Source organism: Harmonia axyridis, chromosome 3 (assembly GCF_914767665.1).
Source record: "Harmonia axyridis chromosome 3, icHarAxyr1.1, whole genome shotgun sequence".
Taxonomy (NCBI): domain Eukaryota; kingdom Metazoa; phylum Arthropoda; class Insecta; order Coleoptera; family Coccinellidae; genus Harmonia; species Harmonia axyridis.
Window position 1 is genome coordinate 33,968,707 of NC_059503.1, and position 26,640 is coordinate 33,995,346.

The 26,640-nt window shown below is 34.7% G+C and overlaps 1 long non-coding RNA gene across 1 annotated transcript in view; it reads right to left on the minus strand.

The window, feature by feature from the left end:
* LOC123677190 overlaps positions 1-26,640 on the minus strand; it is a 96,335-nt gene that overhangs the window by 63,199 nt on the left and 6,496 nt on the right. The window contains exon 2 of the long non-coding RNA XR_006747071.1: positions 25,709-25,761. This is a non-coding gene — a long non-coding RNA (uncharacterized LOC123677190). The remainder of the gene's footprint in view (positions 1-25,708; positions 25,762-26,640) is intronic.

A 26,640-nucleotide genomic window follows, 5' to 3' on the forward strand; every position in this document is an offset into this window, starting at 1 on the left:
TCAAAGATTTGCGGCCGCCCGGAACGCTCCTTGTCTTCCACGTCGAAATCGCCACTTTAGAAGCGTCGAAACCATCCGCGAACACTTGAATCATCGACACAACCTTCTCCATAAGCTTCCTGAAGCAACCGATGCGCCTCGGCAGCAGATTTCTTCAAATTGAACCAATAAAGTGAAACTTCCCGCAAATGACGTCGACTCGGCTCAAATTTCGACATTTTCACGATTTCAAAAATTTATGATGCGAAAAAATTTCAACTAATGTGTTAGTGTGGAATTGTTGACAGATGAATAAGCTTTGATTATGACTTATGTAACCATTAAATACTCGCACAGTATTGGTGGCGCCATCTCTTACAAAAAACGGGAAATACTTATTCACACACCTTATATTATTTTCATATTAATAATATATCTATGCAATATAACGTATTATAGAAGACTATTTTCAAAACTTATTCTTGAAAAAATACGTTGAATATAACGTAATCTAGACGTATCAGAAACACGTTAGATTCTGAAACCAATATGACTATGTTAAAAATTCATCTGCTAACTTGAATATACCAATGATACAACATTGAATCAACGTACTTGTGCCCATCAGGAAGGAACCTTGAAGAGTAATCAGACTCGTCTACGCCGTCAATCAGACGACAAAATTTCAGCAATGAAATCGGTGTACTTTAACCGGATGTGTAACCTTTATTCCTTCACGCACAGAGAGAATTGAGATTGGGCCAATTGCGCAATCCCATCTACCTGTCGTAACATGCTCAATTACACGGCTAACGACTGTCAAAGGTATTGGAGAGCCGGGGGAGAACCCGAGATCGTGAAACACCTAATGCAAAATTTACGCGGAGAGTGATTTCCCTGGAAACTTTGTTGATGTCGCACCAGCCCATTCGTGTTGTGAAATAGCGGTAGCGATCTCATCTATGATTTAACCGGAACGACTTGTAACGGCCAAGGTCCATTATGGAGCATATGGTTTGGATTCGATCGAGAATTGTTTCGAGTAGGGAGGCTTGAGAGGGATCGGCGACATCATCTTTCATAAGGTAGAGAGGGGAGAAAGTTTCGTAAGTTATCTCGAAAGATATGAAAATGAAGGAGTTTTGCATAACATTCTAGCGTTGTAAAATGAACTTTTCCCTCGTAAATTTTTTCAGTTTATGCTGAATTGTTCATAGACGACCGAATTTTTATTGTTCTATGTCCTCTATCTCCTCTATAAATATCCTAGTAACACCAAGAATTTTTAGCGCTCGTTCATTAATGTGCCAACTGCGTCTTTTGGAACCCCAAAACAGTAAATCCATGATACAATGAAAAGAAGAGATATGATACGTAGCGGTTCCAAATTCGTCCGATCCGCGCAGCATGACGTCATCTTGTGAGTTATTCATGGCGCGCTTTAATATTAGCAAGTAGAAATTTGAAATATTAGTTGTTTGGAAGGTTTTTAAGTTACTAGTTGGATGTGATGAAAAATTATCGAACTCAAAATAAGTAAATGCAGGGTGTCCGTTTATATTTTTCACCTCTCCTATAACCTAGATGCCGCAAAAAAAATTGTGTCCCTCCTTGAAATGAGAATGTTCAATGGTTTCTCCTCTTGAACACTAAAGTATTGAACATTGGCATAGCGTGGGAGGCCTTTGAGGCTTCAGCCTCCCTCTTATGGCACTCTGAAATATGTCTGAAAATTCGTATACAGGGCATTAAAATCAACATCAAACAAAACAAAATCGTATAAATATGCTCCAAAAACCTCCCCCCAAATAGAAGACCTGTCATATATTTGGATCAATTAAAAAAGTTTGATATATTACCCATTTAAGTTCTATTTTGGTTCTCTAGAAAACTATACATATCAAATACAAGAGTAAATTCAATTTGTTTTCAGTTTGATGTGTTCGCCTTCATCATTTCTTGTTGTATCGTTTATTGACCATCGTTGTCATTAATTTGTATTTGTGATATTGTTTTGACTGTGATTTTATTTAAGCCTTGAAAAAGAGTAAAATTTGCTCGAAACGTCGGCCAATCGAAAAGGATTGTTTACTGTCACCCAGCCCTACAAACCACTAACATTTTCGTCTATAGTAAATTCAACTTTTAGTAGATTAGGATGTAGGTGCAGAGTTCAAAATATAATCGCACGACAGTCTGTACCTACTGTGTTATATAAACAACAAAAATGTATCAAGTATCAGTATTTATCAAGATCTGAGTTTAAGTTTAGGTCTTGTAACTAAGGCGACAACAATAGTAACAAGGCTGAAAACAATCATTACCTAACAACTAGACTTAGACTAACCCTTGGTTAATCTTACTATTATATTGCAAATAAAACAATGTTAAAACTCAGTTCATATATTTATTTCATTATTTTTTTATATTTTCGTTTTCTAGAAATATCAACATTAAGCAAATCATGATTCAACTGCCTCATTCTAAAAAACATTCGAGAACGAAAAAACAATAATTTGGTCTTCTCTTCACACAACACATGAGAACTCATTTCCACTAATTTCTTCAAATAATTCTTGGAGATCAATAAACTGTCCTTATTTACAGATCTGAATATTTTCTCAAGTTCTTCCAACTGTATCATGAATTCTGAAGATGGCTTTGATAAGCCACCTTCACTCAAATGTGAAACCCAAGTATAGCTCGATGTTGAAGTTGTAGAGGTAGAGGTATCAAGATGTTTCATTTTATAGCAAATATAACCAGCCAGGTTTTCCAATCCATCATACTCAATATCACTCAGTTCAATATCAACTGAGTTAAGTGTTGTTGAGTCACTAGGCTCCTCAGGTTCTTTGTTGTCGTCAACCGCTGAAAAATAATGTCCACATAGATTAACTTCCTCAATAGGTAAATCAGGAGTATCGTCCTCCTCAACGTTGCCAAAACTTGAAAGAGAGCCCTCATTTCTACCGAGAATGTAGGACCTCAATCTGTATTTAAACTCAAGGGCATCTGGATGATCATGAAGCCCTCCCTTAGCCCTTATAACTCCAAAAAAGTTTTCCAAAACGTCTTGGTTTAGCCTGTATGTCAGAAGGTATTTTGTGGAAAATCTTGCCTTCAGATGCTCGAATAACAATCTCAAAGAGGTATTTGTCATAATTACACCTAAAACAAAGAAAACTAGAAAATTTGATCCTTATGTAAATCCAAAGTACTGATTATAAGTCATATAAAACTCTTATTGCCAAATTTTGACCTTCTTCTTTGTCGTAGGCATCAAATTTCTCCCAAATTACACTTTGAGCTACAACCCCTCTGAAAAACTGCAATATTCTTAAACAAAATTGACAGAGAATGAAAGCAATGTTAGATAACTCATCCATAAACACCCCTCTTTTTTTTCCTCCTCTAGCCACGTCACTTAGTTTATGTATGTTTATAGAAAGCTATAAAGAAAAACTTTATTACTGTACCTACCTTTTTGAAATGGAAGTAAAGTTCTTTTGCCCTTCACTCTCATGTTCTCCATAGTATGGTTCATTTTAGTGAGTATACTGTCTTGTGTTCTTAATGCAAGTCCATAAGCTTTGGTTGTATCTCTACTGTCACTTTTAGGAACTCGTACATTCAATATATCGAACCAATCATTCACCTTAAAAGGCATAGGAATAGCTTACTATTTTTTAAGAAGATGGAATTAAACAAATAATATAAATACCAGTTTGAAGAATTCTGCACATTCTACCCAGTTTGGTTGATTTATAGACCCCATTGTTCCACATCGAGAAATGGCCATTGATATTGTATGTGAAAATAACTTTGTGGCATGTTTTACTTTTTGACGGGCAGCTCCTTGTACATTTAAGGACTCTTTTGAAATTTTGTGTGTTATTCTCAAGTCAGAAGTGCTTGTGACTTCCAAGAGTTGTTCAATTGTGGTTTTATTTATTTCTTTCCCATTTACTATGAACCCATAGTCAACAAAGTGATTCCTTATTAACTTCATTAGATGGGGAACATCAGCAAATACAAAAACAGGTTCACCATTAGAAGGATTTGTGAAGCTAGTGTTATTATGTTTCAAATTCAGTTCACTATGAAGAGATCTATTTCCACCTCCCAGATCACTTACCATAGCCACAACTTGAAAACCTGCAAGTAATTATTTAATAAATTGTTTCATGAAAAATTAAATTATCCAAAAAAGCATATTAATTTACTAGAAATAATTAATTACCTGAGGATTCCACAAAGGTGATTATCTCAAATAATTTCTCTTTAGTAAGCTTGAAATCATAATCATAAAATATAGGCTGCTTCCAACTTTTGAAAAGTCCCCTTAACATTACTACTTGTGCATAGCTGTATGGCTTCAAAGTTTCATCCTTGACTTTGTCGTATAGGTAACATTTTCTAATTTTCATTTCATCAAATGATATAACACACACATTATCCAGAGTACTCATATCTGATAGCTTCATAATATTGAAAACACTTTTTAATATTCCAGGAGAAATTTGAATTTTTCTGAGCCAGCATCGAAGAGTGGATACTGCAGGGAAGGGATACCCTTTCTTCAAGAGCAATCTGTATGATCTGGGACCAGCAGAATATATTACAATAGCTTTTGAAATGTCTTCGACAGACCATCTTAGGCGAGCCTTTGATCCCTCTAGTTTTTTTAGTTGTTCCCTGCTAAATAGATTTCCAATAATATCTTGTTTATGTTCCAAAATTTTCAATTTTTCTTGAAGGCTAGCTATTATTCTGTCACGATCATCTACTTGTGTGTCAGTATTGACTCTAAAAAATAGTATTAAGAAGGAAAATTAAAACCAAACCAAGAATACTAGAACTTCAAACTACAGCGGCAAATTATGATGAAAATATGAAATATGTACCCTATTTCTCGAGTAGATACATCTACCTGAGCATCTACCAAATCCTCTTCTTCATTAATCGGATGATATTCACTTATACTAAAGTTAACGCTATCACCATCCAAAACATTCACTCTACAAGCAAAAAACACCTATTATTATTTATTGGATATTATACATGCAAGGGACAACTGAAATTGACCAGCAAGGGTTAGTTAATAGACATGCTAGGAGGATATTGTTTTTGCCAACAGCTTCAAATTAACGACTGTAAAAACCAATCCAAACCAAACCAAATTAGTATACAAATAACCCAATATCTATGTGCACTGCTAAATATTATACCTCAAATGAAAAATACCAACAAAATGATGTATATATGTATATCTAATGATAGGACATAATGTACAATCCCCAAAATAACTTACTCTTCCAAAACAGTTTTTATCAACTCCTTTCTTTCCTTTTCTCGTGCCCTATTCTTAATGCGTTCTTCCCTGAGAGATGCACTCTTTTCTTGAAGTTTTTCAGATTTGCTAAGTAGCGATAAGTTTTTTGATGGTATAGCGTCCTTTTTTAGGGGTCTATATTTTTTTGGCTTGTATCCAAGCAACTCGTGCTTCAGGTTTCGCTCATAATCCTCATCACAAAAATGTTTGGAGCAAATCCGAGCAGTTTTCAGGATAAATTTGTCTTCTCGTTTGCAAATATGTTTCCATTTAGCTTCCAATTCTTTGTCTTTTGGGAAGCTGAAGAACTTCGTATCAGGCGAAAATCCTTTCGCCTGATTGTCGACACCACATCCAAAGACAGCACACCTCATTTTCTTGAATTTATTCACTGAAAAATGGCTTCGAAAATGAAAAAACTATCAAAACCACACGTAAACTACGAATTATGTCCGGCCACAAAAATGTGTCGATTGTCGATGTGAGTAAACATTGCGCCGAACTCACAAGGTGACGTCACTTATTGGAATTAGACACGCCCACTGCTGCGCGATATCATATCTATCTTTTTTATTCTATCATGCAGTAAATCTATAGGTATGTGGTCTTCAGGGGTGTAAATGTCCGTGGAAAAAATGAGCTCCCAAAAGCCGCTAGTTCGCCAGTGCTTCTTCATCTCAAACCTATCGAATCTGTAAATCGCGGAAATATTTTTCTTCTAATATTTTTCACAAAATTTCAATTGCTCGGATGATATTGTAAATAATATATTATAAAATTCTGCACTGAGCTTGAAATTGATATTTCATATACAAATATGGAATCTGAAAATCTCCGTCGGTTCAATGGCACGAACAATAGTGGGTTATTCTTCTTCTTGGTTTTTTATGATTCCGATTGCAATGATTAAATGATCAAATGCAACTCGCATCTCGATCAAGAAACAATATTTTAAACAGTCATATTTAGAGAACCCTTCATCTGATTTTGCTCATTAACAAGCTCAGCAGGAGCATTCAAGTTTCTAGTTCTTTCCATTAGGTTATCATATTCACGGACGTCCTCAAGAATATGATTTGAGGAAGCATTGTTCAACAGTTGGTAAAAACTCATTGTTTGAGACTATTACCTGCTTGAAATTTGAAAATTTTAATGAAATGTTTGGACAATTGTTCAAGAAGCTAATGTTAGAAAATAGAGTGTGCAAAATAATCAATAGAAAATTTCTATCATTAATTTCAAACATTTAATTTGAGAATTGCTCATGTTCAATAAAAAACACAGAACTTTCTGTTTCCACCACATAATAAGTCATCTTGCATATTACCAAAATCTGATTGAAATAAAATAGCTTATACAAACAAAAAAAACTGTTTAGTTCTATGTGTTAGTGAGGCACATGTCACATCAGAGATAGAACTACTAGGATAAAAATTGAATAAAAGATGAATTTATTCCCACAAATTTTGGAAGTGAAGATGAAATGCATCAAAGAAAGCGGGATATAGTTTCTCAATAATTATACTATTCGGGGAACTGGCGACACAGTGATATGTGCTCGGTATGTTGCAACTTTTTTTTCATATAGAAGGAACTTCAACCTAATTCAAATTGATAGGACTTTTTGACCTGTCTTGAGGAAAAAATTCAATAAACATTTAATACACCAACTACACACTAGAGATCTAATTTGCTCAAAAATGTTGAGCCAAACTGAAGTTACAGGCATTTCAATCAGTCAGATTTCTCCCTTTCCCCTACCCTTTTTTGATGTCGTAAAATCGAAAGTGACAATTCAAAAAGATAGAGAATTTTCCAAGGATTACAGTGATGATATTTTTTCTTCAACTTCGTATGGAACATTTTCGAGTAAAATTCATTTTTCTACTCGACGGTAGCTATTACGCTCCCTAGCGGTGGAGGTATGAACTTCAAAACAATTTCCAGTGTGTTCTCTTGTACACTTGAGTGGTTAAATGTTTTACCGCAAGTCTCCACGATGAGTGGATCCTGAGATATAGCCGCTTACCTCTCTTATTTGCCCACCCTGTACATCGATATTGAAAAAACAAGGTATAGCTAGTTCAGGGTACAATAGAACAGAATTGTATTTTCATTAAATATGGTTACATCGGAGTATTTTTGAATAAAAGTTCGAGCAAAATATACTAGCGGCAAAATATAAATTCCCGAATCTAGGGGCCACTGAATTGATTTACTGATAAAAAGGAATAACAAAATTAACGAGCAGAATATGTGAACGAATGAATATTCAAGCTTGAAAAGCTTATAAAGCGTACATATTATATCACACCATTCATCATGAATAACTATGGAATAAAACCGGCCGAGTTGAACTTTTCCATGACATATAAAATATAAAATAACAGTTCCAAACTCCATGTTGATACCATAGAAAATTCAACCAGAACATCAAAAATAGAACCACTGACGTTGAGTAAGGAACCTTCGAGTGGTCTTCATTCATGCGCCCAGTGTACCCCTGGATATACCTTTATACTGCAGTTTTGGTTTGATCCCCAAGGCTGCAGTTCGTGCATGAAAGAATAAGCGCGCACAAGCTTCTGACTTCACTTCAGAGCATTTCTCATTTTTCAATTTTATGTTAATTTTGTCATAGTGACAATATGCCCTTGGAAATGACATAATTTCGATATAATGCGTGTATATAATATAATATATGACAAAGAAAATGCTGCACTCAGAAGGAGCTGTTTAAATTTTTATTTGATAGGTAGAACATAGATAGTATAGCAAGGAGTAGATGATTGAATATGGAAAAAAAAACGTGAAGGTTTTTTCATGTAAACAATTTTTGTTACTTAAATATTGTAGTCGTATTTTGCAAGTTTTTTAAATTTTACAACAAAGAATCTGTTCGAGGAGATTCAACGTCGATGTTTAGTTGTTGTAGTAATGCTTAGGCCCTAAAGCATGTGTACGCAAAATTTATCGCCAGCTAAGTGAATTTGAAAGAGGTCGAATTATCTTTTTACGGGAGGAGGGGGGTCATTTCGAGAAATCGCAAACCGTACAAACAGAAATTCAACTACAGTCATGAGATGTTGTCACACGTGGTTTGATAATGCCCAAAATCGAAGAAGAGTAGGCACGGTACATCGAAAAGGCACAAATGAAGTTAAAGATCGACGTCTACGACTTACAGCTGTTAGAGACCGATTCACGACAACTCGATCTTTGGCTGATGAGTGGTTAGGAGAACAACTCCTCTAACTGTTCGAACGGTTTACCGCCAGATGACGTCTTTTGGACTGCAGCATTATCGGCCCCAACTTGTGTTAGCTCTGACGGTTGAGCATCGCCGGCAACGAGTACAGTGCAGAGAAAGTCAACATTGGAATGGTATCAAGTTGTCTTTTCTGATGAATCTCGATTCTACTTGGGTGCACATGATGGCCGAAGAAGGGTTAGACGACGTCGGGGAGAAAGACGTGAAATTAAGTTTGATGATGAGTGTCATGTACCTACACTGGACAGTAGGCGTTATTGTATGAGGTGCTATTGCACATGCAAGTGGGTCACCTTTAGTTCTTTATTCGGGGTAACATGACAGCGCTTCGTTACCTCCAAGAAATAGTGGAGCCATAGGTTCTCCCTTACCTTAACCGACTCGAGAATCCAATATTTCAGCAAGATAATGCCCGATCTCATGTTGCCAGAGTTAGCATAAACTTTTTCGAAGCGACCCATGTGAATCTTTGTTTCTTCTCCGAATTTAAATCTTTCACACCTTGCTATACTATCTATGTTTTAAAAAAAAATCAAAATTTAAACAGCTCCTTCTTGGTATTGCAGTTTCTCGGTCAGTTAGTATATATATTCATCGTCCGAAGATTCAAATACCTTCCTTTCTTCCAACACTTGTTCTAACAATATTTGGATAACTCAAACTATTATCCCCGCTGAAAACCAACCTTAACGTCGAGCAAATTCCATCCTCCTGTCAAAACAGGAACGTTATACGTCGACCCGTATATTCAAATTCCGTAATCCATCAGTGAAAGTAACCTCTTGCCCCCATTGTAACAATTCGAAATTACACGAGATACATCTCGTACGGGCCCCAATCCACCAGCTCCAGGTAGATTATAAGCAAACAGGAACGTGCATATATTTCCATAATCTCCGTTAATTACGAGACGGAGACAACAGCGCGCTGCGAGATAGCCTCCTTGCGGAATCGAAGACCTTCAACAACGGAGGAAGGCACACCCGCATGCAATTCTATGCTCACGTCGCCGAGTAAACACGGATTTTCTGTTCGAATGATGGATTTATGGAGATTGCGACTTCGTGGTGAGGGGGGTTACGGTAGGCTTTACTTCCGCGCGTTTGTTGCAATGGGGTTGGTTTGTATTTACTCACATGAAAGTATGTGATGTTGTGATGGGATTACTTGAATCTGAATCGGAATTGGATTCGGTGAGATGGAACTTGCTCAGATATTTCAGGGTTATCGTCCTGGTGTCTTGATCAATGCTTTCCTGTTTATTTTTATTTTCCCCCCTATAGTTGTTACTGTTGTATATATAATTGATATTGTGTATATGATGTTATAATGGTCTAAAGGATAAATAAATATCCCCCGACTTTTGCCTATACGCGTAGGATTTCTCCTCGCCGTCGGCTTCTCACTCCTCGCTAAGAGGAACATTCACTCAATCCCAGATATTTAAAATATCAGAAGGTAGAGCTCGGTCGTGTCCGGTCCTTGTGGTCCCCCTGGTTCTCGTCGAACTTCTGGTCCTCTTACACGTGATCCTTGGACCTGTCCTTCGCTTCCTAGGAATTTTCTCACCGTCCTTGCAGTACCTAAAAGAACAGCTTTTTGCATTATATTACATAAATACTCACTAAGTCCCAGTTGCTTGATATTCCTCTTGAGATTGTTGTTGCAGTTGTTGAGATGATAATTGGAATAGTTTTCGTTGATATCATTCCCCACTGGCGCTTTATCTGAAATTTGAGGTCCCTATATTTTGAAATTTTTTCGACCTCCTTTTGACGCAGGTTGTTGTTATTTGGTATTGCTACGTCAATGAGTAATGCTGTCTTTTGATGTTTATCGACTAGTAATATATCTGGTCTATTGTGAGGGACTGTTTTATCAGTCAAAACTGTACGATCCCAGTGCAGCTTATAGCGTTCGTTTTCCAGGATGGTCTCCGGTCGGTACTTGTAATATGGCATTTTTCAGAATGAATTAGTTTTAATATGGTTGCCAATTCTTGGTGTAGTATCTTTCCTACTGCATCGTGTCTCTCTTTATATTCATTTCCTGCAAACATTTGACATCCTCCCGGGATATGTTGTATTGTCTCATTTGTTGGACACCCATATCGGCATCGATCGTCAGTAATAGTTCGATCCTTTATGACATGCCTGCAGTAATTTCTAGTTGAGATCACTTGATCTTGGATGGCTAAAAGAAAACCTTCCGTTTCTGGGTACATTGCACCTGATGTGAGCCAATAGTTCGACGCTTCAATGTCGACATGATCCTGGTTCACCTCGTGTGTCTTCCATGCAGGGGCTTCTCTCTCCATCTTTCCAGTTTTACTTGGTTTGTCTGGTGGTTGAATGAATAATATATTATTATTATTATTATTATAGAATAAGGAAATTTGTACAACTCGTCAACTATGTTAAGGTCGATTTATTCACATAAGTCCTGTATCAGTTACCGTCAGGCCCGATGCGAGCAATTTTGGCGCCTGAAGCAAAACATTAGTTGGCGCCCCTGCTGAAAAAGTATTAATAAACACCCGCCCCTCGATAAAAAACATCATCTGCATCGATGTTAATCCGCCATTTTTGATTTCTCTAGCGATTTTGATAATCGTTTCTTTTTGAAGTCGTTTCCACTGGTTTTCTTTTTTTTTTCGGACATTTTAACCTACAATAAATTCCCCTGGATTTCTTTGACGCCGATGAAAAATGCGTATGTAATTTTCACATTCACAATCGATTACATACGATCGATGAAAGATTACCTATTACACCACAATATACAGAGGGCGGTAAGGTATGCAAAGCTTCGAAAACTACATGGGATTAAAAAATATGTTCCGCTGAAAACATTGACGATTTACCAGTAACTTGTTCCGAATTCAGAATCGTAGGAATTTTCCATTTGTTGAATGTGTAAACAACTTCCACGTAAATCGAAGTGTTGTTTTTCGTCTTTGTGAAATACATTCCATCCCTCATTCAATTAGGGTAATAGGCAATTGTGCTTAATTGGTTGGGTTGCCATGTGTTATTTATTGAACATGCGGCTTAATAAAGACGGTTTGAAGATTTTTATTGCAGGGATTGTTGATGAACGCAGCAAAGCGGATCAACCCCATGTTATTTTCAAGATATATTTTTCAGAAATATGAAAGGGCGGCCACAAACTGGGCTAAATTGACGCCCATCGAAAACAGGAGCCTGAAACAGTCGCTTCACTGTTTCATCCCTAACGCCGGCCCTGGTCACCGTTCCGACCAGTCTCCGTCAGAATGACTAGAATGACCGATAGATTTTTAAACATAGTGATCTCTTCGTACGGCAGCTTTGGTCTTGGTTTTTTCTGCTGCTGAATACTGTTGTTCTGTTCAATAGTGCTCATGGTCATAAAGTTTATGTAAAGGATAACGTTTCTACATATGAGAATTATAAGTGGAACTATTAGATCCACACTTTCACATTGGTTACCAGCTATCACCGAGGCTATCACATAACTTCCGCCTCATATTCGTAGAGAGGTTAGGGTCAAGAAGTCTTGGGATAAATTTAATTTCTACCCGAACTTATTTCCAATTGTATCTTACCTTCCAGGTACTAGAACTCCTATATTAAAGTTGAGAAAACCGTTATCAACTAATACTTTCCTTCAATCTAATAGAAGTCACTATAGTTTGAAGTAGATTGGTATTTCAATCTAATGAAGTGACAATGAAATTTGGCGTTCGGAATGAAGTTCTTGCAATGTCTTCAACAAAGGTCTAATCGTTGATCTTCCAGAGTAAAATCCAGGTTTCAATCTTCCTAGGAAAGTTTGATGTATTTCTAGGAGCTAAGACTGGAAATGGTCGTTGCAATAGTATGCTCTTTAAATAAATGGCAGTTTTTTGAGAGCCCACTATATGAGTGTGGTGTAAAGGAAATCATTGACCACTTGGTGAATATTTGTCCAATTTATAAATTTCAGATCCTTTTTTTTGAATGGGTCGCTATATGTAAATCAATAGATTGGAATTATGTATTTTATTTATATTATTTATGTATTTCTCCTTTCTGGTTCTTTTCTTTTTAGATTTCAGATTTAATTTTGATATTTACATTATGTCGTCAACTTTTGGTGGAGAGACAAAATGGAAAAAAATTTATTTGGATGGAGAGGAAAGCCTTTGATATAAATATGTCAGCTCATTCTGTAAACAAATACACAAACCAATCACTACACCTATACGGAGAAACAGTTTTTTTGAGATTTTATCTGTACTCTTGTTTCATAGGTTGAAATGTATGATGACCCCTTCACATTTCCTCTGCTAATATTGAGATTTTATCTACACATCTAGATGCTGGGGGAGTTATGATAGTATTAAAGAGACATGGTAGTTGGCGGTCATCAGCAGTCACCAAAATCTATCTCGATAATTCTGTAAAACATGCCTGCTCCTCAAAAATACATATGGCTTCGAATAGTACTTCAAAAGGAGAAAACAATGATAATTATTATTTCTGAAATTACAAAACAAATCAGACAAATCAGACCTCTCATGGTTTTAGCAACTACACAGTTAAAATCTATAATTATCTCAATAAATGGAAGTATAGTTATGGATGTGGGATCCGAATTCTTAACCCCAACTGAATGATACGCTACTGACTTGACAATACGAAAACTACACGATCGATCCTAAAACGGTGGACCATGCAGTTTTATGGATATAGGGAGACGTAAGGGGAAGAGGTACTTGAGACTGAGACTGGAGTACGACACAAACGAACGAGGGTGGTATTCGACGTTACAGATTAGACGGGAATATAGGGATCTACTCGAATAATTAGACGCTTATTCATTGGAAGAAATAAAATAACTTCGATTGACGAAAGTTCAGTGGCTGTACAATGACGTTGAGACTTGAGATTGTACAAAGTGTAAATAAACAATAGTAAGTACCGGCGGCCTTTATTATAACTCCTAGACAAACAATATGAAAAACCCTACATACATAGTTCAAGGATTTTTGTGATTATTTTATTAATTGATCATATTTTCACTCAATGGAATTATAAGTTTGGGAATGAATGGGTCGTAGAAAAAAAATTGGACCCAACTCGAATTTTAAGGCAATTATGCACTGGCTCTATGCAGCTCGTCTGCAACTTTTTCTAGTTGTGCGTGATATGCTTCTTATAACTTTTGTTATGTAATATATTAAATTTCTTCGATGGTGCGCGTTCAACACTTTTCAAAGTGCACGCATTTCAAGTCGCAGAGAGTCAATTTCCGCAAGCAAATACCAAAGAGCAAATTGAATTCTGTCATATCTCAATGCACCGAACGCTCAGTTAACTCCAATGACAAGATAACTGGTAACGACATGCAGAATTAGGTATGTCATTCATGTTTATATGAATAATTAATCAAATCAAATTTGATCTGTGTATTGAAATGGATACCTCTGATGATGTCCAGCCGCCAAAAATCTATACAAGATGAATGGGAAGCAATATACTAATTTTATTGATTTGAGTAACACTGAAAATATAAAACCGAGAAAAAAAGTGTTTTAAGCTTATTTTTTGGAATTTTTTTTTTGAAACCGAACATATTATCGGGTCGATATTCTGAGACAGAAAAAAATTGAATTCTGAAATTGAATACGTTTATAAGAAGATTGGCTGCAGTAGAAAATTTTCACTGAAGAATATAGAACAAAATTGATGAGAGAGAAGGTTTTCGGAATGGTGCCTTTAGACGACTATAAACTACGAGAATCACTATATACGATATGAAAAAAAAGGAAACCTGACCATCGTCAATAGCAAAGACACCAAAAATCTTCGATCTTTTGTTATTTTTCAAGAAACAAACAATCGAGATTTTATGAGAAAAGACAAAAAAATATACAAACCTATGTCCGAAGGAAACACCAAATTACCTATTATTCATATATCATAAAAAATCTACAATTCAACCTGTAGGAATGAAATCAATAGAAAAAAAACCGTTCGGAACTACAGCTAATTCAAATATTCAAATTCCAGAACTATACACGGGTCACAATTTCAAGCACTCCTGGGATACTTTCCTTGGCAATTTTGGAAAAGGTATAACAAATATCAAACGATGCTGGAAATCAACTTCTGTGGCTGAGGGATACTCGAAAGGATCTAAAAATCAGAAAAAAAAAATGTTCACCAAAATTCTAATGCTCCGTCCTCTACGAACTGCTGTCTCACAATTTATTTTTGTGTGCTGTTAGTCACGTCTTTTTTTCAATTGAGATAGTATCCATAAAATTTCAGTTTCAATTCATTTTATGCGATTGCGCTTGTAAAAAAACAAATAGTTTCTAATTCTTGCGATAATATCGGATGCATTAATGGAACAAATGGACATATCCTTACCTGTAGAAATGTAGTCAATTCGAAAAAAAAACATTTAATCCTTCAGCAGTCTTTATGCACAACAATCTGATGACGGCAATGATCTCGTGAGAGACCTAAACCTTTCAAAGGAGTCTGATGGGATACTTGCATTTAGATTGAGAAAGAGTACCTATTATATCCAGGTAGTAGGTATTATTTCTTCTATAGGTTATTTTACTAACATGAAAGAAGAATATGAAAAAATTCAATTAGTTTTGAATAAAACCAAAAGACGAACATATATGGCAATTAGTGTTGATTTAAAAATTATTAACTTTCTCCTTGAACAGCAAGTTAGGTGAACAAAACATAATTGTTGTTTATGCTTTTGCAACAGCAGAGCAAAAAATGAACACTGGATTCATTGGCCTTCAGAAGATGTCATGATTCGAGGAAACCAAAACATAATTCACGAAGCTTGGGAGGGCTAAGAGAGAAAAAATAACAGTTTCACCCTTTCATTTTCCGTTGCAATGATGAAACAATGGACCAGTTTAATGATGTTGATAATACTATATTTGACACGATAGAATTAAAATATAGAGCAAAACTGATAAATCAGTGAAAAAATTTTGAAAATTCATCAATAAATGACTGAGAAATAGATTATTTAAATTTACGTATTTTAGCGCGGAACGTCTTTCGTCTGTGACGTCACGGCTCTTGCCTGTGATCGCTACACCATAAATTACGTTTAAATACTTAGACGCGCCAAGGCTCTGGCGCCGTTTATAGTTGTACAGTGTAGTTTTAACTAGAGTTTTGTTTTTATGTCACCATAATGGAAAAAGGCTTCGTGAAAGGACAAAGTGACAATTTTCCTGAAATAGATATATTCGCAGTGATGGAGTTCTTTTCTCCAAATCCATCTTATGTCAGTGCAGAAATAAAAGGAGTTAAACTTTTCAAGTAAGTATCTAGTTTTGAGTTTGCTTCATCATGGTTCAACTTATAACGATGATTTATTTAAAAAACGTTTCATAAACAGTTTGTAGTTAAGTACTGGTTGTTGAAGTCTATCAATGGCAAAACATGTTCATGTGAGGATTAAAAAGTAAAAAGAGAAAAAAGTTATTTATATGTTTGTATATACTAAGTTATTTCAGCCATCGTGTAACGAACAAAACACGACACGAACGGCACAAGTGATTGTACAGGGTGGGCAAATTTCGATGTTTTAGCACTACAACTTTTGAACCAGAGGAGATAGACAAAATCTGATACCCACTTCTCGATCTCTTTTTCTGAGAAACTAAAAAGGGTAGTTTTCGTTTTTGGCCACCTTCTTTTGTTTTCGAGTTATAAGCGAAAATTGGAAAAATGGCGAAATCGAAAAACAGTTATATCTCCGCTAATACTGATGATAGTGCTCTGAAATTAAAACATTATACAGGCACTTTTTTACGTAGAATCCAGTGGCGTGCTTGTATTTTCAAAAGGGTTTTTAATTTCGAAGCTATGACCCAAAGTTATGTTTTTTTGAATGGGAACACTAGATTTTTGTGCCATTTTCTGAAAGCTTAATTTTTCCTGATTTCAAAAATATATAACATCGTATGATTCGGATCAATATAAATAATAGAAAATGGCCAAAAACCTCTTTTCACCTAAGAGTCTCAATATTTCTATGGTTTTAACTGTTGATGAACACAGAAAAATTGAGCTTTCTATAACAAGAGCAGTGTCCTTCCGTCAATCTGATTATTTCTATGCTTTTCACTTATTTCTACAAAATTCGAATCTAGATATGTTTTATAAATTTTTTATCTAAAAATTGATTTGGAAATAACGGAGAAACCACAAGCTCGAATTTTTCAATCGAAAGAGTTGTAATGAGATGCATGTATCAGGAGATTATTTACATAGGACTCCAGAATCAATACGCACAAGTACCAATCCATTTTAAACAGCATATGAAACAATGCATATCTGATTGAACTCAACATTTTAATTACGAAGGGACAAACAAGAAATAATATTTTACCTAATAATGACAACAATTGCACAATGCACAGTCGACACCTCTTCTCGATATTTCAATAGATGAATATTTGAAACTGTGTTCAAGCTACCTAGGAACCTTTTTCCAAGTTCGTTCATCTTTTCGAAACTATTTGTATAAAATGAATATAGATTCGAATTTGGTAGAAATAAGTGAAAAGCATAGAAATAATCAGATTGACGGAAGGACACTGCTCTTGTTATAGGAAGGCTCATCAACAGTTGAAACCATAGAAATATTGAGACTCTTAAGGAAAAAAAGGTTTTTGACCATTTTCTGTTATTCATTTTGATACGAATCATACAATGTTATATATTTTTGAAATCAGGAAAAATTAAGCTTTCAGAAAATGGCACAAAAATCTAGTGTTCCCATTTAAAAAAACATAACTTTGGGTCATAGCTTCGTAATTAAAAACCCTTTTGAAAAGACGAGCACGCCACTGGATTCTACGTAAAAAAGTGCCTGTATAATGTCTTAATTTCAGAGCTCTATCATCAGTATTAGCGGAGATATAAATGTTTTTCGATATCGCCATTTTTCCAATTTTCGCTTATAACTCGAAAACAAAAGAAGGTGGCCAAAAATGAATACTACCCTTGTTAGTTTCTCAGAAAAAGAGATCGAGAAGTGGGTATCAGATTTTGTCTATCTCCTCTGGTTCAAAAGTTGTAGTGCTAAAACATCGAAATTTGCCCACCCTGTACACCAATGAATTCGTAAGCTCTCTGCGAATACCAGTCGTCCAGTGTGTGACGTCACGACACTTACACATACTATGAAATTATTCTTCCAAGCGCAACTTCAAAGTCCCATAAATTTTTCATTTCTAGAGATATTTCAATGATTCTTCCACATTTTTGTTTCATTTTACTTAAATCTTTAGAATTAATCCTTAACAAAAAAATGAAAACTAGTCCATTCAATAAAGATTGAATATATTTTCTGGTGTCAAGAAGGAAAAACTAGATGCTGGTATAATTGATGATCCTCAAATAGAGCAACTTATTCAACATTCGTTCGTTCAAAATGCGCACAAAATTCTCTTGTGAACCATGAATCGAGTGAAATTAGGGGAAACTATGCTTTCAAATTATCGGCTGTAACATAAGCATAAAAGTTCACTACCTATGCAGTCAGCTAGATCGCTTTACAGAAAACTTGGGTAATTATCGTCAAGAGAAGGAGCTAAGATCCCATCAGGTCGTGCTGTGGAAGATCGATATCAGGAACGATAGGATAACCACATGATGGTCGAATATTCTTGGAGCTTTCAGCGAGACTACCCTACTTAATTCCATGCTTGAAAGTCATATACATGAAAATTTATCACCAATGTACCTCAATTGTAATAAATACTCATGAATAAAAACAATACCCTACTCTCGCTTCCAAAGTAAAATATTATTGCTGTTCATAATTTCAAAATGAATTTCCGTTAAATAGTCGATCAAATAAATACTTAAATCTAGGTATGTATTTTTCGAAACTGCCAATAGTAAAGTTTGAAACGTGATACAAGATTTCAAATAGATTCAATATGATGGCTATTTTGGATTCTGCACCAAAAAATTAACCAGGAATGGTTGAAACATGGCATCATATATGGTTGTGGAAGTGGTGAACTTTTATGGCCATGTAACAACAGAGAATTTCAAAATTTCAACAAATAGTTTTCACTAATTTTAGGTGATTTTCTGTTTTATGATTTTCACCACTTGAACAAATCACAAGAAGTGATATTGTTCCCTTTGTAACCAAAATATGTATTAGTATCTTACTACTTATACTCGAAATGCAGGGGAAATAGAAAGCAAAAAAAGAATAGGAAGAATCTCATGGCTGAAAAATCTTAGACAATGATTTTGTTGCAACTCAAAACAACTATTCAGAGCAACTGCCTCAAATATCAAGATAGCCATGATGATTACTGACCTCAGCTTTGGAGATGGCACTTGAAAAAGAACCAAAGCTTCGTTTATTACGAAGGGAGAACTTTCGCATTTTTTGTGTAATTGTTTTATATTCTTTCCTCATTGTGGTAGATTGATCAATAAGAATTGAGCCATATTTGTTCCTGTCATGTAGAAGAACAAATTATCTAAGCTTCGTTTAGAACTGTCTATTTGAAATCGCCAATCATCTTAAGTGTATTCTGTCAAACCCATGTTTGTCAAAACTTCTCAAATATTGTTGCAGAATCCGAGGTTATTCTCCTTAGACAATAAAATCAGCAGATCCTTAGCTCTTTGACGATAAAATGTAATAGTACCCGAGAAAAGAACGTTCTTTTTTTCCAAATCCGTATGAGAGTACGACTAATGATAGATGTTTCTGACTCTATAATTAATGCATTAATTATATCTACTTCCATACCCATGGCTATGAACCAGATATGGGAGGAGAGTATCCTAGGAAATTTCTAGAGAAAAATAAGTAATTTAGAGCATGAGATAAAGCAAGGAAGTCCCACCCTGTATCAGAAGGCTGATTTGAGTAAAATTTCATATACAGGGTGTCCCGTAAAGACCACGTCAAACTGAGGGAGAATGTAGATCAAAGGATAAATTCCCATTATAAAAGTCTTACTGTTTTCGAGATATTTTTTTTTTGTTGAAAATAATGAATTTTTGCCCCTTTCCATAGTTTTGTCCTTACGGTTGGTACAATTTTACATCTTTTTGGTTAATTTTTTCAGTAAAATATTGCTGAAGAATGATTTTAACGTTTACGTTAAAAACATCCTCCGAACATTTTAAAGGGGGGCTATGACAAATATTTTTATTGGAAATTTTGGTAGTGGATTATTTCGTTCATGAAGTTTAGCCCATCGTAGTGGAAAAAAAATGTACCGAGCTACTGCTGTCCATTATACCAATAAATTGTCTATTTTATAGTGATTTCAAAGAGGTATCACACAAGTCATTTGTTATTCAAAGAAAAAAGATATGGCTGTTTTTATCCAAATGGGTACGTTTCTGACAAAATCAAGTTTGACAATTCTGTTAAGAAATCTTCGATATTGCATTACTTAGTGAACAATGGCAATTGTTTACGTGCGAAAATATTACTAGCATAATTATTCACCTCAACGAAATTCAATTTTCCGGCAAATTTTGGGAAAACATTATGCAGATCCAGATTTTTTCAATATTTCTTGAAATCCGCATATTAAACAAATTTAATATTAATTGTTGGACTTCCGTCAATGCTGGAAATCATTCTCATCGAAATATTTCCTAGCGTAGATGCAATGGTGTATGTGGGGTTCTGGACACCACAACTGATATCAAAGGATGGATACTTGTCTATCTCCAGACCATTTGAGGTTCATGCTGAATTGATTGCAATGTGCGGTATTCCATTGTGGACTCAAATGGAATGATTGTGATATGCTATATGGTTTGAAATCAATTTTACATTCCACTTCCCCGGTCAGCAGTCTATGCTAGTAACATTTCTTATACATACAATTTTGCTTTCCTCAATATGGTGTTCTTTGTGAAGAATGAAGTAATAAGGTTCAGGTTTTTTAAGGGTCCGAAGCTTGATTCGCCAAAGCTCCTCCGGTAAAATATTCTTATCGTTCTTGATACTTAATGTACTATAAAACAATATCCAAAGTTTTCCCAGCTTCGAAGAATGCAAATAAAATATTTGAATAAAGTAAATGAAAAAATAACTATTTGTAGTTATTATATTATGTTTGTGACGCAAGTGTCATAAAATTGTAAGAACAGAACTGCCTTTCGGTCGCAGAGAATGAAGTAAAGCGGCAGTAAAGTTAGGCTTCTACTGCCTTGGTTGAAAAAAGATTCAATTTGTTTAAGATGTCTTCATCATATTTATTTAATAATAATATGCTGATGCTGATACTAAACAGATAAACAATGGAAATCCAGCAGAGTTATGGTCAAGAGGACAGACAAGCGCCAACGAAATAATTACAGGGGTATAAATCTGCTTAAGACTACCTTAACACTACTCACAAAAATAATAGCCAACAGGATTAAAAAATAGCAGCGGATATTTAGATCTGGAAGGTCTTATGTTGACGCTGTGATAGAGTATAACAAGCCAGCGTATGTATGTTTCGTAGACTCAACAAAAGCCTTCGACCGCATAATGAATGAAATTATCAGAAGAGTGTGCAAAGGAAGAGGCTACAGAATGGGTGACAGGGCAATCCAGATACGTTGTTATGCATATGATAGGGGCCGACAATGAAGATGACCTTCAGAAACTTCTGAATGTCTTCAATAACACCGCAAGAATTCAATATATTAATTTCAGTCAATTTGTATTACCACAACAAGGAAACCTTTAAGATGCAATCTGAAGGTGAACGGCGATCTGTTGGTTGTCCTAGAAAGAGATGGAGTGGTGACATAGACCTGTGGATGAGGTGAGCATTTTGATGAAAGAACAAGCCTTTGGCCTAAGCTGGAATATTGAAGAAGATGACGAAGAATATTTATAAAATTATAATTTGCGTTATACAAAACAACCACAATATTTCCTTTAATTTTTATTAGTCTTGTTATGTTCTTTTTACGGTGAAATTTGATTCAAAAGAACAATTTTGTCAATATTGATAACATATGCTCAAATTACTACAATACTTAAAGATAATAGTTGAATTTTTTGATAAGCTACCTTCCCAAATTAATCTTAGCAAGTTTTTCTTATTTTCTCGTGATATTTCTGGCCAATGTGTGGAAAGAGCTCGTCCGATAAGAATGATTTTTCGCTCACGACAACCTACGAGAATTTCTGATGTGCCTAATGTTGGAAATTCCATCGCTGAGAAGTGTTTGGAAATCGAGAAAAAAATAAGCAGGTGAGTTTGTTTGTGTGAACTGTAATGTAACATATAACAATAGTATATTATTCAACGAGCGGTAATGTAGGTCATAACTCACGCAGATGAAGTTTGCAGCACGAGCCGCAGGCGAGTGCTGTAATTCATCAAGTGAGTTATGACCATTACCGCAAGTTGAATACTATACTTTATCTAGGACAATATCAATAAATACTAAGAAAAAATACAGACTTGGAATATAGACAGAAGGAACGGGAAATAAACATATGTGCTCGATCCCGAGTACAAGAGAGATGGAAACTTAGTGTCACCAATCACAATCGAACTAGCTTCGGCTAGCTCGAATCCAGTACTGAGTACAGACATAGAACTATATTGAAAAACCTCAATAGTTGCCTATAAAAATGCCTTAAAATATACCAAAAAACATTCCCCGTAAACGATGACTTAATGATCTTAATGCTACACCAATCTTAAAATTTTTTTCAAACTCCTTTATATTATTTTCGGCCTAATAATTCTGTATGGTAACATTAGCTGTTTGTCTTTTGGAAATGTATACCTATATAATAATTCATCTTCACTATCTGCATTAATCGTTTTCAGCAAAACATTCACAATAATTATATATCAACTTAATTTGAAAACGTCAAAATTATTAAAGTGACATTCCCTCGGACATTCCTCCCCTCGATAACAATAATGGAATGTTTCCTTTCGGCCAATCGAATAGAAGCAGAGATGTATAGAAGCACAGATCCATATTTTCCGACTTATTATAGTGAGTTATAGTAATGAGTTATTATAACTCACGCTGTTTGTTAATAGGTACTATTAATTGCTCAAAAGCAGTTGAATAATGAATATATAATTCAATAGGAGTAGATAAAAAAAGGTTACTAGAACTTGGCCTAGCATACTACAATGGGTTCTGATATTTACGACGGTGAATTTCTCATAATTTGAAGAAGCACAAGTACTTGCCATATGAGAAGATATGGATCTTAATATTCTTTATGTTGTAACAAGTATCAATTAAGCAATCAAATTGAAAATTTTAAAAAAATAATTTTTTTTATTCTGAACTGAATCATTTTTATTTGAATCTAGGCTTTCTCAAATTACCTAATTGACATCGAAATTGAACCATCGAAAAAAGTATGCCAAAAATGAAGATTTTCAAAGCTGTCTGTTACATAAAACTGTTGCTAATTCAATTCAGCACAATGTATCCACATCCAAAATTCATATCCCCTAATTCGACAAGTCCCAATCCGAGTCCCACTCCCAAACTAACCGCTACATATTAAAACCAGAAATGGGGGTCAACTCAACTTCGGGCAAGGTCAATAACTTTTCAACCGCCTCTGGAACCTTAATTTCCTACCAAATTCCCATCTAATCAGCCCATTATAGTTTGGGTCAATTTCCAAATCCCCGCTGTTTCTGTGTTATCGAAAATCATACGTAATCTGCGCCGTAAATTATAACACGATAATCTGAGGGCCTATATTCTACATGAGTTATGCCCGATGCTATACTACCGAAATTTGGGGATTATTAATAAAATCTTCCCATTTCCCGGCGACCAGAAACGAAGGGATGAATCTGATATCCCTTGTGAATAAGTCAACTTCTGGATGATTAAGGACAAGGTGTTTTCCGTTATTGAAGGATGATCCTTCATTGGGCTGAATGGAATTATTTCAGACGTATGTGACTCCCCAAATGTTCTTTATGTTTCTTTAATATGAGGGTAAAATAATTTATCTACTCCTATTCAATTATATATTCATTATTCAACTGCTTTTGAGCAATTAATAGTATCTATTAACAAACAGCGTGAGTTATAATAAATCACTACTATAACTCACTATAATAAATCGGAAAATATGGATCTGTGCTTCTATACTTCTCTGCTTCTATTCGATTGGCCGAAAGGGAACATTCCATTATTGTTATTGAGGGAAGGAATGTCCGAGGGAATGTCACTCTTGACATTTTCAAATTAAGTTGATATCTAATTATTGTGAATGTTTTGCTGAAAACGATTAATTAAGATAGTGAAGATGAAATATTATATAGGTATACATTTCCAAAAGACAAACAGCTAATGTTACCATATAGAATTAATTGCCCGAAAAAATATAAAGGAGTTTGAAAAAATTTTCAAGGTTGGTGTAGCAGTAAGATCATTAAGTCATCGTTTACAGGGAATATTTTTTGGTATTTTTTTTTTATGCATTTTTATAGCCAATTATTGAGGTTTTTCAATAAAGTTCTATGTCTGTACTCAATACTGGATTCGAGCTAGTCGAAGGTAGTTCGATTGTGATTGGTGGCACTAAGTTTCCATCTCTCTTGTACGGGATCGTGCACATTTATTTATTTCCCGTTCCTTCTGTCTATATTCTAAGTCTGTATTTTTTTCATAGTATTTATGGATATAGTCGTAGATAAAGTATAGTATTCAACTTGCGGTAATGGTCATAACTCACTTGATGAATTACAGCACTCGCCTGCGGCTCGTGCTGCAAACATCATCTGCGTGAGTTATGACCTACATTACCGCTCGTTGAATAATATACTATTATTTCAATGTATTATCACAAAAATCACTTACAGTCTTCACATTAAGATCAGATATCCTACATTAAGTGAGAGTGCTGCTTTGTGCGGTCACATTGCCAAGTAGTTCATTCGATTAGTTATTTCATTTTCAATCAGATAAATTAGTTCTAAAGGATTTATATTAAAGGGGGAGGTGTTATACAGGGTGTAACACGACTGACTGGCTACAGCCTAGTGGTGAATGCAGGTCATCCAGACTGTTAGTTTCAGAAAATTGGCCTGAATTTCTGATCTTCATAACTTGGGAATCAGCAGTCCGATTTTGTTCAAATTTTGTGAGTTTATTCACTTCATGCAACCCTTCGAAACGTTCAATTTGATCTCAATACTTACTAAGATAATTGAGTTTTTTCCTTTAGACTTCTAAATCTATATTTCTTGACACGTTTTAGAGAAATATCATTATTACAATGGTAAAATACATCATTCATCCTGATGAATTCAATTTTTACTATGCATTACACACTTTTTTCAAAAGAGTAGCAAACGAAAGAATTTACATGTTATGTAACTTTTTTGAAATATGGTCCTGTTTTTATGTCTTTCGTGATAATATTCGATGTTATCAGCTGAGATTTTGGACTTTATAGCTTTCTGTTCATCTTTCTTCCATTGTAAACCCTAACCACCTACTGAGTGTTGTAACACGCTGTGTAAAATAATAATTAGAAGTATGCTTGATCAAACTGTTAATTCTTTATAGAAACTGGATATTGAATTTGAAACAAAATGACTTGATTCATCTTGGAAAATTTATATTGGGTATATTTGCAAACTTTGAGCGTTTGTTCGAATTGGTAGTCATGTAATTTCTTCTCGAAATAGTGTAGATTTCAGCTGTTTTATGCTCCAAGTATTTCCTTTGAATGAAAATCTGAAGTAGAAACTTCCTGATCTCTGCGACATGCGATGGAAACATAGAATAATGTGATATTAATTTATTACTTATGAAAAAGAAAGAGCATATAAAAACTATAAATTCATTTCAATTTTTGTTGTTTCGATGTTATTATGTATTTTTACTATATTATGGAAGAAGGAGATTCTGCCTTGAAATTTATTTTTTCAGGAGGATACAATTTTTGTATTCAAAATTAATGCTGCGTCTTTCTGTAATGAACTTCTCAAAAACTGTATAGGTTTTCAAGTCTGAGATTCTGTTAATATTCCGAATATTTCAGATGATAAACTTTGAAATTATGTATGAATGTAAATAATATTCGTCAAAAGTATAAACAAATGCGCTTACCTGAAATGAAGGTTTCCTATAGATTACTGGTTAGTTTTGTGCGTATCTTCCACCTGCAAAAATCATCACATTTCAGATTCAGAGACAAAAAAAAATGAAATTCATATTTTGATCCTCTCCACTATGCATAAGTACCAATTTGGTAGTACCATCCGATAATTTCATGGAATCTTTCGAATAATAATCCAAATTAATAGGCATCATAAATTTTAAACTGTTTGTTATTCTCCATCAGAATACAATTCCTATATCTAGATCTCAACACAGCCCGAATAGCATTCAATATCGAAAATCAATTCATTTTTCAATGGGATCAATAGGATTCAAATGAAAATACGAATAAAATATAATTTTTAACGGACAAAAGGATGATATTTCATTCGAAATTGAATTTTTCAAATGAATAATGTTTAGTAATATTATTTGCAAGTATGTCCATTCAATGAATTTTCAAGTATTTGTTATTGGTTGGTTGAGGTGTTTATGTTTGGAAATGTCGGCGATAAATATAATATGTATATTTTATAGTTATTTTATATTAATCATTGTTGTTTAGCAAATCTATCTTATGATTCATTTGGAGAACACTACATTGACGTGCAACTGCACTGAAACAATGTTGTATCGAATGATGGAATACAAAAAAGTATTCCAATACTGTTCGAAATTTTATCTCTATTAAACCTAATTTTTGGTGTAGCTACACTATCAACAAGAATATGTTGTCAAGCATTCACTAAATATTGGTTACACAGCAAGGTTGTGTTTTTTTTATACAGTGTAGAGAATCTTAATAGTAGATTGGTGTCATTAGAAAGAATACGTGGCACTGTAACACAACAAATAGGTGTTTCAGAAATAGGTTTCAATTTCAACAATATTTATCGGAACGAAAGAATCACCTAAATGTCATCTCGAAACTTACCATTTCT